This window comes from Thalassophryne amazonica, chromosome 19, assembly GCF_902500255.1.
Source record: "Thalassophryne amazonica chromosome 19, fThaAma1.1, whole genome shotgun sequence".
Taxonomy (NCBI): domain Eukaryota; kingdom Metazoa; phylum Chordata; class Actinopteri; order Batrachoidiformes; family Batrachoididae; genus Thalassophryne; species Thalassophryne amazonica.
The window spans coordinates 59,391,266-59,405,600 of NC_047121.1; the positions used below are offsets into that span (position 1 = coordinate 59,391,266).

Genomic DNA, 14,335 nt, shown 5'->3' on the forward strand with positions numbered 1-14,335 from the left:
GATTGGGTTTTTTTTTGTTTTGTTTTATTCTCAAATATGCTACATCAGTTGTTTCCAAGCTGAGGAAGTGATCACTGTGCCAGTCAAGGTAATATTCCTGCTGTATGTTAAAGTCAGCCACTGACTACACGATGATGCTGCATGAATGTGAGTTTTGACAGGATTGCACAGAAAGCCACATTCTGTTGAAGGTGTGTGCAACATGTCTTAGTAAAATGAGAACACAACAAATGGATAATGGACTGTATTTATATAGCACTTTTCTGTCTGAATCAGACCTCACACACACACACACCTTGCATGACAGAACCCTGGCGTGAATGTGTTAATGTGAGGCATCGCTGTAAAGTGCTTTGAGAATAAAAGCAGTATATAAATGCAGTGTATTTGCACGATGAAGTCCTGTCTTAAATAAATGCACAGAACTGTATACGGCCATTTAATCACTGCAGCACATGAAGAGAAGTAGACTTACTGGAAGTATAACAGCATCTCTGATGGATACTCTGTGAAGTTCTGTGAGAGATCCTCACTGATCAGCTGGTACATGCAAGTCACCTTTAGGAACATAATGAGAAGACTCAGATTTTGCTTTTGGTCCCTTAAATTAAGGGAAAGCAATGGGTAGATCAATCCCAAAATACTGTAAGTACACAAAGTACAGTACATACCATGGCATCCAAGAGGAGATATGAAGTAGAAACAGATCAAGAACATGGCCATGAGACATACTGCCCAACATTTGATTGGTGGATGTATGTCACGTGACATGGATTATTCATCCCATTTCTGTTGCACTGCATTTAGCGTGCAAATTGGTTCTATTTAACATGCAAATTCCATATGTTTTGTACCATTGCATGCTGCGACCACTGCCCACATCAGTGGGGGTGGTGTTTAGGTAAAAATGGCGGAGTTTGTCATGCTGGCGGACGACGATTTGAAGGAGCTAATTGACGGTGCTAATTTTTTCAAACACAAAAAAAACAAATCCACTACGCCGTAAGCTGTCTGGAAACATGAAGAGCTGTTAGGATGAAGAGGATGAAGTTAGGATGAAAAGCTGGACAAATTTCTGACGTGATTTTTCATTGGAGTGAGGAAAGTGCAAACAGCAGTCTGTACATGAAGTCAGTGGACGGCATCACGGACTATACAGTCAGGATTGTTTTTTGCAAGTTGACTGGGAACAATTTTGGACTCCTATTTAAAGTTCGTGTTGGACTGTTAAGCACCAGAGGCGAACACCAAAATGTAAATCCCTTTTCTTGTTGTTTATAAATTAATAAAATATCAAATGACAAGGATCTATTTTTGCTGTTATATAAAACAAATAATGAATGTTTTTCCATTCTTTCAATGGAACAAATATTTCATGCGGTGAAAGATGGAACGTACCATTCAACATACCATTCATTCACCTTGTTGAATGGTACGTTTCATCTTTCACCGCATGAAATATTTGTTCCATTGAACTCATAGACATTAATTATTTGTATATTATGTTAATAGACTGATTAAATATCAGCTAAAGCCAGATATTCATATGTACATGTATATTCTGTAATATACTGAAGTGTGATATATATAAAAATCAGATAAGAGAGCAGAAACTTTAGGAGTCGGCAGAACCACAATTTGGTACGTTCTTAAAAAAAGGAATGCACTGAGAAGCTGAGCAACATAAAAAGGCCCGAAGACCAGAGAAGATAGCTGACATGGATGATAGTAGAACTTTACCTGGTGAAGAAACACCCCTTCACAACATCTAGCCCCCTCAAGAACACTCCTGAGGAGGTAGATGTATGATTGTCAAAGTCTACAATCAAGACATGCCTTCTTGAATGCAAATATAGAGGGTTTACTACAAAGTGCAAACCACTGGTAACTCTTAAGAACAAATGAAACTTTAGTAATACTAATAAATACTAATAAATACCTAAAGAAAAAAAAAGCCTGCACAGTTCTGAGATAAGATTCTTTGGACAGATGTCAAGATTTTACCAGAATAATGGGAAGAGTATGGAGAAGGAAAGGAACATCTCATGATTTTAAGTATATCATCTGTTAAACATCCAGTGTTATTGCATGGGTGAGTATAGGTGCCAATGGAACTGGGATACTGGGATTTATTGAAATTGTTATTGCTAACAGAAGTAGCATAATAAATTGTGGTGTAGAGGGCTCTAAGCACATATGCAGCAAAATCCTGCCAAACTCAATGGATGGAGCTTCACAGTATCGATAAATAATGACCCAAAACATACCACCAAAGCAAACCAAGAGGCCTCTAAAGGCAAAGAAATATACTTCACTGGCCACCCCAGTCATCGACTACAAAGAGGTTTCTTCCCCAGCCAAGGCCATTACCCATTTACTGCTGGACAGACTGGGACAATGCAGATGAAGTGTCTTGTCTAAGGACAAAAACAGGTTGCATGACTGGGAACTGAACCTACATGTAGCGGCTGGCACTCTACATTGTGTTGTTATGACTCTGCCCATTTGCTCCCCTCAGGACACAAACTCACTATCTCCGGCATGGGAGTCGGACTCTCTAACCAGAAGACTAAAATCCAGGGTTCTGGCCTTGTGACCAGAGAATCCTTTTGCGCTGTTGGGAGTGAGGTTTACTAACTACATCAGCACAGTGACACCTGCTGGCCTCCGTTACATACACCTATTTATTGGTAGCTCAACTCCTCACACAAGACATAACTGCAGAACTGTTAGAACACATAGTGACAGAAATACTTGTATCTAAGCAACCATAAATAGTCTAAGACAACCGGGCGTTAAAGGCATGAGTCCCAGTAAATGGACTGAAATGAGTAAGTTAGTTATTGTACAACAAATCAGTCTTTGAAATATGACATTCCACAATTCTTACCCCAACCCTGTTTCAGCACGACTCTCCAACAAAAAACCCCCATATAGTGCATCAAGTTCTGGAGCTCAAATGTTCCAGTAAAGACTGCAGATGTTTCAATGCAGAAGAATCACATGCAGGTTTATGAACAACACAGTTCCAAACAGCCCGGCAAAGAAACAAACCAAGACAACCAAAACGTGACAGTTCCCAGCCTCTGGTAAATATTTAAACATTTATTTATTCAGCTACAAACCAGATTCATGTTAATTTACCTGTGACTCCTTCAGCTCCACCTTGGGCCTACCTCTCCTTGGTCGACAAGCATGGATCAGGTCTCGAACTCTGGCCTTAGGCTTTCTTGCAACCGAAGTGCATGTGAATCCTTGCAGCACAGGTGTCGATAACCTGTGGGCAAGATTCAAAGATAACACAGTTATCAATTAGGGAGTGAAAAATTGACCCTGAAAAGGGAAACAAAAATACCCCACTTACTCCTCTGTGTCAAAGTCTGGAGAGATAACAGGAAGAATCATCTGAGCCTGGGGAGAGGAAACAAAACATCAGCTCTAACATTCAGCTTTCACATTATAGCAAAATCTAGTTCACAAGATGAACGCATGCCACAGGCACTGCACATAATGTTTCCTTTGTGCACTCCAAACGGAATCCAGTGGAGGTGCACATATGGCTCATCCATGGCACACTCGGGACATGCCGGCAGGATTTGACATGCCTGACCATGATGCCGTGAGAATATTTAGAACGCAGTCAGACTGCGGTCAGACAAGACGTCAAATGCTGTTCGATTTTTTTCCACTTCTGCTGCACCTCAAATGCTTTGAGCATGGGCAAAACATTCAGGGCAGCCACACAACTGTGCCCAGCTATTCAGAATGCTGTCCGATGGTTGCGAATGCACCTTGACACTTCCCGTATGTGGGTAGAATTTCATTTGGACGGCATTTGGGTTCATTCGGCCTCTTGTGTGACAGGGGTATTACTAGTTTCATTTGTGTGCATACTCACTTTGTCATTAAGAGAATTGTTTTTATGTGTTTTTATTTTATGTTTTATTATAATATATATATATATATAAGCATTAACCCAACAGATAAAACACAATAAAGATAAATTGAATGAAACAAAGGGAAGCACAAGCATAAGTACATGTTCAGCCTCCTTTTAAAGGTATACAGATTGTCAACAGATGCTAAACACAATGGGAGATACATCCTCCTTACTGCAGGTTTTTAACCTACATTGAGCAGCCACCCCCAGAATCTATTCAGGAGACCTCGGAGATCTACTTCTGATATACTAAACGGATGCAGAACTTCACTATTATACTGTGGCATCTGACCATGCACGGCTCTGAAAGCGATCACTAAAATCTTAACTTTAAAGGGAGCCAGGATGTGGGACCTCTCGAAGGACCTTGTAAGAAACTTTGCTGCAACATTCTGGACCATTTTTATGATTATGAATGATGATAACAGAGGATATATTGAGGCAGAAGAATAATTGTAATTAGGAGACAATGAAACAAATGCATGTGTGATATTTCCATTTCAGATTCTGATACAATATGCTTCAGTCAGACAAAGTTACGAGAAAACAATTCATGTAATTATCTCAGCTGAGGGCCTGGCTACCTATTTTTTTTTTTAACTCTACACAGTGGTATTTTGGTGAAGTGCAACTTGATCTGAAATTGCTTTGACCTGAATTCTAAAAGCCATTTGGGGCGAGCATTGTTTATAGGCATTGTATCTGCTATTTATTAAAGTTTAGATTTTGTATCTTTAATAGAATCAAGTTTGTTGAACTCTGAATGTATATAATTTCTCACATGGAAATGAAATGTTAATACAACATATTAGTTACTTCTGTCACAGTCACACGTCATTTATCACGCCCCTTCATCTTGGACATTTTCTTCTAGACCCAACTGTCGTACAGACATGAAATTCTCCGTGTAACATCAAATGCTCACCTGATCTGGCGTCCATTGCTTCTGGTTGAGCTCAGACGTCTTCACATCGTTACTGAGACCTGCCAGTAAGGTCGGTGAGATCTCACCAGCCAACATATCAGGAACATTCTGCACTACCATGACTGGATTTGGGTCTGCAGAGATTATCTACCAGGAGCAGAAATGGAAGTTAATTCATAGTTAACACCAAATAGTCAAGTATTTTCAAAAAACAATAATGTTATTGCATCTTTCTCTCTCACACACGCACACAGAAAAGGGAGGGTGGTTGGTAGAGGTGCCAAAAGAAATTGCATTAGAAGATGATCAAATTTCTTATCTACTCATGCTGGCTGGGAAAGAATCACGAAGTCATGAACATTTTTGCTGCTCAGGCACTACACTGTTACCAGTACAGGAAATACTAAAAGATGGCTGTCAGGAGGGTGTGAGCGGAAAGTTAACTTACTTTCTGGACAAAGGTCTCTCTGACAACTGGTGGGGCTGCCTCAATATTGGAAACAAAGTTGGCGTTGTGGGAAATGTTCAGTAATTCAGAAGATGGAATGCTTTCCATCATGTCAGATGAAATGCCCATGACAAGAGTTCCAAGGGATGTCAGGGAGGACCCACTGTTGATCTGTTGATCAATCACATTTTACAACACCAGTCACAGAAAGATCATATGAGAGCATCAAGTGCTTCTGGGTAGTGGTTGTAGAAGAAGAGGACGGTGTCTTTCTTTACCTTGAAGCCTCCAGATGTGATTTTCTGGATGACTGTATTGGCTTGACCCTGGTCCCAGGAATTGGCAGATCCCAGTGTGGGCAAGGCGGAAACTAGCACTGATGATGGAACTGTAGCCAGCTGGCCAGTGCTCAGACCTGAGCTGCTCTCGCCTAATACCTTAATAATATTTGCATTGATCTCTTTAAAGTTTGACGCCAGAGCTGCAGATACCTATACAACAAATATGTAAACAGAAATGCATGTTTAATAAAATGGAAGAACAATGATTTGACAAAAATTCTTTTGAAGAACATGATAGAATATAAAGTTCAGCATTGACACCACCAAGTGTCATTTAGTATCTGCACTGAAATTTCAAAACACTCACAAAAACAAACAAACAAAAAACAACAACAAAAACCTGATATTCTACAGAAAAGCAATGTATGTTAAATCCTCTGTCCATCTCTGTTTTTGTCATGGACAGCTCATAAAAGATTTGTGTAGATGTTATAAAGGAGTAGAAATCCATGTGGAGGACGTCAGAGTACAAAACGCTACTTAAGCTTCAGGAAATATCAGCACAAATGATGGTGCAGCACACAAAGGTGCAGGTTTAGTGCTGCGCATTGCACAGGGGCGTTATGTAGTCATATGAAGAAATCATCCAATCAGATTGTCATCTGTCTTCACCTTTAATGGCTGAGATGTGTCTGAACTTGGTGAACTGCTAATCAGGATGAACACGTGTGAGTGGTTTAGTGCCAAGGAAATATTTGACGCACAGTGTCTAGGTGGAATTAGCAGCCAAAATGGAAATGGAAATACACACAGTGGAAATAGTGGAAATACACTGTTTGAAGATTTTTAGTGACCAAGGTGCAGCTAAGATAGACCTCACGCAGAAATTTAGATAAGAGTTTTTGGTGATCTAAGTGGTAAACCTGTCCTGATATTGATGGATAATATCAACACACCAGCTCTGTGCCCAACCACACCTCATTCTTACACCAACAAAGTCCAAACAATTTCAAGTGGTAGCTATAGGCAGCATATATACTGGACAAGAGCGGGTGGGGTGGCTCTGGAAGTCGCCATTTTTGCAGTGCTTATCCCTTAAAGGAGGGGTGGGCAATCATGTGCCATGAAGGGCCGAAGCACTGCAGGTTTTCCTTGCTTCCAATCACCTCAGCAGGTGATTTCATTAATGTTCAGGTGTTTCAGCAGGTGATTTCATTGACAACCAGGTGTTTATGTTCAAGTGAGACGGTCATCAGCAACCCACCTGCTGAGGTGATTGGTTGCAAGGAAAACCTGCAGTGTCTTGGCCCTCGTTGCCCACCCCTGCCTTAAAGACTGGTGTGACCTGGGCAGGACAAATGAAGCCTGAACATGTCCCCCAACTTGAGTTTCAAAAACAATCATTGTTAACAGGCTAACTTTGACTCGTGTTTGATTAATGGATATTTTTTTGGACTGGGCAGTGGTCTTCATAATAGATGTCTTGGGGGTGGGCATTACAATGTATGAGTGGCATATTACCTGAGCAACTTTCGTTCCTACTTGATAAGTAGTGCTAACCCGGTGCTAACGTATAAATTAAATAATATTTAAATGCTAAAATGTTAATGGAGCACTAACTTCTTTGATAGTATATTAATAGGATTATCTGCAAAATAAGCCATATTATCTCATATATTTGGAAGAAAAAGTACAAACAGTTGACTCATCTGCATCGAGTTCATTGTAACGAGCAGCCTTTGCCACCGGGGCCAACAAAGGTGCTCAGCTGTCGCTCGAAGTGACCACGCCCTAATTATTCCCAACCTTAAAAGAGTTTCTAGTTGTAAAAAAATTATTTGTAGCACCTTTATATGTGTCATGAAGAGGAACATTAGATATAAAGACTGAAACAGTGTTTTAGTACCAGGATGTATACATGTTTAATTGTGATGACCCACAACAGGGGGCGTTAATGAACGGACAATGGATAAGCCAAAAAGTAACAATTTAATGTTGTGAAGCGCACAACGAAGTACAGACAATAACAATAGTGCGGCATGTCAATCATACACAAGGTGGCGTGTGGCAGGCTCGAAGATAGAAGACGTCTGGTGATAGAAGAGCCGGAACCCACACAGCTTCCACCACCAACAGATCTGAAGAACACCGGAGCCACCAAGCCCTGCGCCCCAGGTGGCCACTGTCTTCAGCAGTCAGACCCGGTACTGCTGGCAGAGAACAGAAACAGTTTGATGAGTGTGAGTACGCACACTCAGTAATCCCACAGTCTGTGTTCAGTTAGGAGGGAACACCTCCACCTCCAATAACACACTCGTACAGCTCCTGTGAAACCACTTATCTGGTTTGGGGTGTGAGGCGAAGCCGTCGCAGTCCACACCAAACGCCAATACCGCAGATAAGGACACCGTCACAGGAAAATGGCTGCAAATGAGATCAGACTATTATTTGTTATAGATACAGCAGAGAATTACCTGTATGGTAGATGATTTCTCGGCGAGGAGGTGGAGTTGCAGTCCGGCCTTTGTAGTGATGGTGATGAGTGACAGCTGGTGCTGATAAGTGACAGCTGTCACTTCCAGCGGCTCCAACGCCCTCTAGTGCTTGGAGCCCGCACTCCAAGCAGGGCGCCATCTGGTGGTGGTGGGCCAGCAGTACCTCCTCTTCAGCGGCCCACACAACACAAGCTTTACTAAATTATAAATAACTTTGGAATGATATGAGATAGAAACTTACATTTTTTTGCTGAAAAGTTAACTCCGCAGACTTTTGAGCCAGCCATCGGCCATCTTTGTACTCCTCATAGTAGCTGTGTGATGACGTGCGCAATGTGAGTGTCCAATCGGAATTGGTTCACCATCGCATGGTTTTCCAAAATCCAATCGTAGGGCAGATTTACCTCACGTGAAAAGGCAAAGATCGTTTTCAGGAGTGATATGTTACTAGTTGGCCCATTTGAATAGCCCCCTGGGTGCTCCAATGAGTACATACTATTAGTACATACTCAGTGTGCCCGGCTCCATTACGCACAGCAATCAGATGCGAGCAGACGGAGAGCCTCTGATGACATTCTCACGTGCTCAAACAAAGAGTGTGTAACTATCAGGATTGCTCCACTAGTTTGCATGTGAATGTTATTGGATAACTCTGTTGCTTTCTCTGCGTAAAGCACTGTTTACCATATCAATGGACAACAAAATGCATAGACCATTTTGTATATATTGTTCAAAATGTGCATTTGTGTTTATTGTTTGAACCTTTTTGTTGCACAGTCTTTCACACAAGACCTCAAATTACCTTTATAAAGTGTCAAAACAGTTGTTTATTATAGTTTGCTGTTTGTTTTGAATAAATGTGTCTGGAAAATTATTTTTTGCTTTATTTTTTCCTTGCCTATTTTTAATTGTAAACCTTTATTACACTTATAAAACACAACAAAAACATATATATTCTGAAAGCACAGGTTGTCCTGAAAAAAAGAGACATAAAACTTGATTGTGGGTTGCAGGGAGAGCTGTTAACAGCAACAATAAAACATTTATGCCAGGCGAGTGAACTGTCCAAAAAATGCCCTCGGACCCCAGAGGGTTAATACGGGATTCTACTGTGAGTGGTGCACTTCAATTGGCCATTCATGAAACTGCAGTATTTTCAATTTCCGAGTCGGCTTCATTTAACAAGGTTAAGAGGTTGGGAATTGGTGTATCGTGTCTAAAGGCTGTAGGCACTCGGCGTTAAAATGACAGCTGTGTCTGGTGAAAAATAGCAATGACACTTGTGCTGCTCTATGCAGAGCCCAGATTATCAAAAAAGTGAAGCATGAAAATATAATTCACTGTGATTAACATTTTAGATGTGGGTGAAAATGTGTAGTGATGGAGGCCAGGTTTGATTCAGGTGAAATATTTGAGTCAGACTGAGTACAAAACCTTTTTTTTTTTTTTTAATAATCTGTCAAAAGCTGGTGTTGATTAAAAACAAACAAAAAACAATTTAAAGAAATGATGCCTATGTCTGGTTTATGATGGAAAAGGTACCTCACGATTCTGTGAACCATTGCAGAAATTATTTAGTTTCTGCAAGAGGAGTGTGGCATCAGCTTCATTCTGAGAAACAAATGCTGAACCTGGAACATCAGCAGAGCACAGAAGACGCCCAGGAAGGCTAGAAGAAAAAAGTTATTTTAATATACATTAAAACCAATAGTCCTCTACTGAATCAATGATGCACATATGCAAAAATACAAAAGCAACACATTCTGTCAAAACTCTGCACGGATGAGTGGTTCATATTTCAGTGGATACTCACTTCACAGGGTTGAAAGTGGGATTGGTGTTGTAAAGCTCACTGATGTAAAAATCAATTACATTTTCTGGAACTGCTGTGTTGTTAAAGAGCTGAAGATTAGTTGGATTCTGCACGAACACTGCAATCTACACATAGAAACAAAAATAACTGGCTTGGTGTGTTGTTTCAAAACTGCATTTTCTTGTCATATGTTGCACGCAAACTGTTTTTTTTTGTTTTGTTTTTTTCTTTCATACAAAATCGATTACTGGCACTTGTATGAGATAAAAACCTCTACCTTAAATGTACAATAAGTTATACATAACTTGTAAAGGGTCTTACTTGACTGGTGTTGACAAAGGCATTCAGATCGTCCAGTGTAATAAATCTCACAAACATTCCGATGTAATTGACAAACCAGGCAGTCGAGTTTAGTGTTGCATCACTGGCATTGTAGCATTTGACTCCAGAGACTAATAAGAAATAGGATAAATGACATACTGTCATAACAACATCCACATGTTTTACAATTTACTGTCACCGATCTCTTCGTTTAATGAATTACAAAACCAAAATCAAATAAAAAGCAGTGGAGCTGAGAGGGAATAAATTCAGTGTTAATGGCCTGTTGACGATTACACGTGCAAATTGCTCAAATATCATCTTCTCCAGCTGTTGCGTGTCAAGTGTCTGCAGCAAGTTTCATTATTGTTTACTTATAAAACATGTCACATAGTTGAAGCTGGTAAAAAGCTGGCTGTCATTTGTCAATGAAACTGGTGGGTTTTTGCTCATCATATACAAAGAAAAACCTTACCATTGCTCAGGTAGCTCCTAATGGTGTTGTACACATCACGCGGTTCAATGTCTGTGCCACTGTAGGTGAAGTTGGTTCCCATTACCAAGACCCTATTGAAAGCAAAACAACACAAACGGTGCATCATTTCAAACATATGTGACAGCCCAGTTGTCACTGGGACACTTTCACTAGACTCCAGGAGAAACAGACAGAAATTTGCATTGTCAACTGCTTTACTATATCTGTCCCCCGTTTAAACAAAAATGTGGCTTTATCAATTCATTCCACAATTTGATAAATTCCTCCCCTTTTATAGTGACAGCAGATCTAAGTATGACTGATGATCATGTCAGGATGACACTGTAATATTTTTGGTTCCTGGTGCTAGACCTTCTTGCCCAGCAAAACAAATAAATCAGAGGTCTTAAAGCACAGATTGTTTAGCATCTTGCTCAAAGATACTTCACACAGAGAGACGAAGCCAGGCTTTCAATCTGTAAATTGGTTAATGCACAAGACACACCATTACCAAAAACACAGCTACTCAAATGTATCAGATTTTAGTAAAATATGGGGATTAAATAGCAAAACTCTCTCAAGTATAAATACAAAATCAAAACAATATCCACTCACAGTTTCTGGAAGGCCACACAAGTGGCATTCTGCACTTCACCCGAGCTGATAAGGCGCTGATTGAGGAACCTGAGATAGTTTCTCAACCGTATGTCAAACCAGAGATTAACGTCAGACCTGCTGTTACTGCGTAAGGATAAAGGCCACACACAGGGAAGAATCGCCATTTTCACATCGTCTGGCACATCCTCCTGATGACATACGCAGGCAGTTAAACTGTTATACTGTACTAACAAAAACAAAAAAAATCTGATCTTTAATACGGGAACACAGTGAAGCACATACGGTCTCTAGGAAAGCAGAGGTGTTGTTGTAGTTGTTGAAGATGATACAGATGTCAGAGCTGTTTCCAATTACATTAGGTTGACTGAGGAACTGACGCAGCTCTGATGTGCTGATGGTACATATAAGCTAAAAGGAAAAAAAAAGAATTGAAAACAGAAATGCACACAGTAGAGTACTACATAAAAAAGAAGCAGTAAATTGTATCAGCACTGTACGTTACCAATGCTTCAAACTATGAGTTTGAAGCATTAACTATAATTATAAACTATAATTGTAACATAATGTAAAAAAAAAAAAAAGTACTGCAGGGAGCATCTCTGAAAATAGAACTAAATCATTTGTGAAAATACAACAAAGTTTTTTCAACTTTCTGGATGGTCAAATTCTCAACTACCTAATGATCACTATCATAATGATCAATGATCACGTTTTATTTATTATTAAACAATATATAGTATAACTTACAGCTGGCTGAAGAGCACAATATATCAAAATGTCCACTTCTGAATCTCAAGCCAGTTCCACATGTGTTAAATTAAAGTAAAGGCATTCAGTAATATGTTACCTCTGACTGTCGATCTTGTGGGAGAAGAGATATGAACATGGACACATCTGGAGAGCCAAAACTATGGAAGGTGTTTCTTAAATACACAAAGAAACTTCCACCAGTGTAACACCTGAGAGGCATTGGTCCTGGTTCAAACACAAGCAAATTAAATTACTGTGTATTTAATTAAATGAACAAAGAACTCGCCTCCGATTTTAATATGCAACACACACACACACACACACACACACACACACACACAAAAAAAACGAGTTAAAAAATAAATTTAACAGTGTGTTAGTGGAGTGTTATATTGTCATTGTCACTACCATGGTATTGAATGTGCACACCAATATGATACCTTGAAGGAAGAGGAAAATATTTCTGTTGATCTCCCTTCGGGTGGCGTTGCTGAATGTAAGATGAAGTTTTTCCAACACACCAATCCTAGTTTGAAATGATGAGCAGTTAAAAAGGATGAAAACACCAATCATTAATTAATTTTATAATACAAACAGTATAAATGATATTCAAAACTGTACACTAATCAAATCAAAATGTTGTTGCCATTATAATTTCATTACAAGTACAGGCATTTGCTTTAAACTGAAGATTAATGGGATGAAATTCTTACATCTCTTCACTGCTGTTGCAACTCCTGTTGTTCCAAATGTTAAAAAGTGGTGTCACCAGACTGGAACGGAGGTTGTGCAAAAGGGGTCTTAGTCGATGATCAAGCCAGAACTGGACCATTGTGTCACTGATTGCTGGAGAGGATAGATTTCCTCTGACAAATATTGCATTGAGGAAAGTAGATTTCACATCTTGTGAGTAGTTGGCTTGGTAATTCTGTGGAAATGCACAACAGTATTAACATTTAGACTTGAGAAAGTACTGGGATGAGTGTTGGAACGTCTTGATGACGAAACAAGAAGTGCAGCTGATTTGAAGTAAACGTCTAAAAATGTTACCCGGGTTACGAAGAATCTTCATCAACAAAAACAGTGTTTTTCCTTGTTGTGTATTTTTTTTTAAGTCATCTGATAGTCTGTTTTCTAAACCACCACTTTCGTTGAAGTGAAGGGTAGGGTTCTTACAGTGGAGAATAACTAGAATATGTCTTTCTTTCTTTCATAAAGTTAACTTTCCTATAACATCTTACCTTTTCTTTAATATATATGTCAGAAAGTTGCATGAAGGTCACAACGTGTCACTCAGTAAAACTGTTATACAGTGGGAAGTCTTTGTCCTTTTTGTACCATGGTCATGCCAGAGCACTGACATTCCAGTACCATTATGACAATGTGAAACTGTTTGAAAGCTTGTACAAGACCTCATAGTTCAAGACAAGACTTCTGTCCACTATCATCGATTAACATACATATTTTATTTTAATCAGACTTGTGTTGATATGTCATGGTATTTCTGGGAAAATGGAACATAAACATTTACCTCAATGGCAGGTGAGACCGTGTCAAAGAAAGCACCGAGGTCAGCAGATCTGACAGAGTTTATGATTATTTCCGCATGTTGTGCTGTGTTTAGTCGTGATGGGTGTGTTGACAGTTGGGCCAGCTGATCTAAAGTAAGGAGATCTGCAACCTCCACCTACAAGAAACAACAGAATTTCAGTAAGGCATTATTTATCATGTTCCTTTCCTGTACCCAACTGTCCAGGAAGTGGAATTAACAACCTTAAGTTCACGAAGTGCTTTAAATCCAAATTGAGAGTAGGGGAAACCGGGGCACAGTGAATCACGGGGCACAGTCAATCAGTAGCTATATCTGCAAAACTACACTCACTCACTCACTCACTCACTCATCTTCAATCGCTTTTCCGGTTTCGGGCCACGGGGCAAAACTACATATATTTCATATATACATATAACAACAATTATGCCATATTTTTATGCATAAAGACATCCCCCTCATAAATTAGTGTTTTGTTTTTGGATACATTAAGGGTAAAACAAAATGGCAAGTGAAGTCAGTTTTTTCCTGTCAAAAGTAAATTTTGTAGATGTCAGTGTCTTTGTACTTATTTCTCACAACAGAGGAAAGGTGGCCCCAAAACTTGTTATTAGTTAGAAGACTGCCCCTTCTAAATGATGAGCATGTGTTATGTCTTCTCCAGATTATCAGCTATTTTATAACATGACTCGTGTGTCACATGCACCCGGGGCACAGTGA

At 39.6% G+C, this 14,335-nt stretch overlaps 1 protein-coding gene across 1 annotated transcript in view; it reads right to left on the minus strand.

Annotated features, from left to right (window-relative positions):
* LOC117531936 overlaps positions 1-14,335 on the minus strand; it is a 303,771-nt gene that overhangs the window by 166,234 nt on the left and 123,202 nt on the right. The gene's annotated exons all lie outside the window — the stretch shown is intronic.